The sequence below is a fragment of the Orcinus orca genome, chromosome 7, assembly GCF_937001465.1.
Source record: "Orcinus orca chromosome 7, mOrcOrc1.1, whole genome shotgun sequence".
NCBI lineage: Eukaryota > Metazoa > Chordata > Mammalia > Artiodactyla > Delphinidae > Orcinus > Orcinus orca.
This window is the reverse complement of record NC_064565.1, coordinates 106,792,257-106,793,057: the sequence shown is the minus strand read 5'-3', so window position 1 is coordinate 106,793,057 and position 801 is coordinate 106,792,257. Positions and strand designations below refer to the sequence as shown.

The 801-nt window shown below is 43.2% G+C and overlaps 1 non-coding gene across 1 annotated transcript; it reads left to right on the top strand.

Annotated features, from left to right (window-relative positions):
* Positions 1-501: 501 nt before the first annotated feature.
* Positions 502-574, top strand: TRNAF-GAA (transfer RNA phenylalanine (anticodon GAA)). Its single transcript has one exon. It is a non-coding gene; the product is annotated as a tRNA-Phe (tRNA).
* Positions 575-801: the final 227 nt, after the last annotated feature.

Sequence of the window (801 nt, the reverse complement as noted above, 5' to 3'; positions counted from 1 at the left end):
AATTCCAAGTAAAGACGTGTATTTTTTGGACGTGAAAAAAGTTCATGATTTATTTTTTTATTTAATTTTTTATTTTTTTTTTGCGGTACGCGAGCCTCTCACCGTTGCGGCCTCTCCCGTTGCGGAGCACAGGCTCTGGACGCGCAGGCTCAGCGGCCATGGCTCACGGGCCCAGCCGCTCCGTGGCATGTGGGATCTTCCCGGACCGGGGCACGAACCCGTGTCCCCTGCATCGGCAGGCGGACTCTCAACCACTGCGCCACCAGGGAAGCCCCATGATTTATTTTTAAATGGAAAAAACAGATTGTAGGGCAGTTAAACACAGAACTGAGAAAGGTGAAATTATTTATTACATCTAGCTTGTAAACAGGGAACTTACCTCATCATCTCTGAAGATTTGTTAAATGCCTACCTCTAGCTGACTCTGAGTATTGATTTTTTTTATTATTCTAAAACAAGTATTATTCCATTATAGTTATTCAGGAGAAGCCACCTGAACAAGCTGAAATAGCTCAGTTGGGAGAGCGTTAGACTGAAGATCTAAAGGTCCCTGGTTCGATCCCGGGTTACAGCAGTAGTTTTGGGTTTTTGCACTAAATATAGTTTCCTGGCAGAGTCTCAACCAAAATATAAGCTTTAAGGGGAATATTTGGTTATTATGTTTTGAGTGGGTCAATGACATTTCAAGGAGGGGTGGTGTCAGGTGCCCTGGTGGGTCTTTTTACTAAACCCCCAATACCTTAGTACTTCCTGACTGTAATAATAATAGCTAACTTATCTTGAGTACTTGCTGTATGTCAA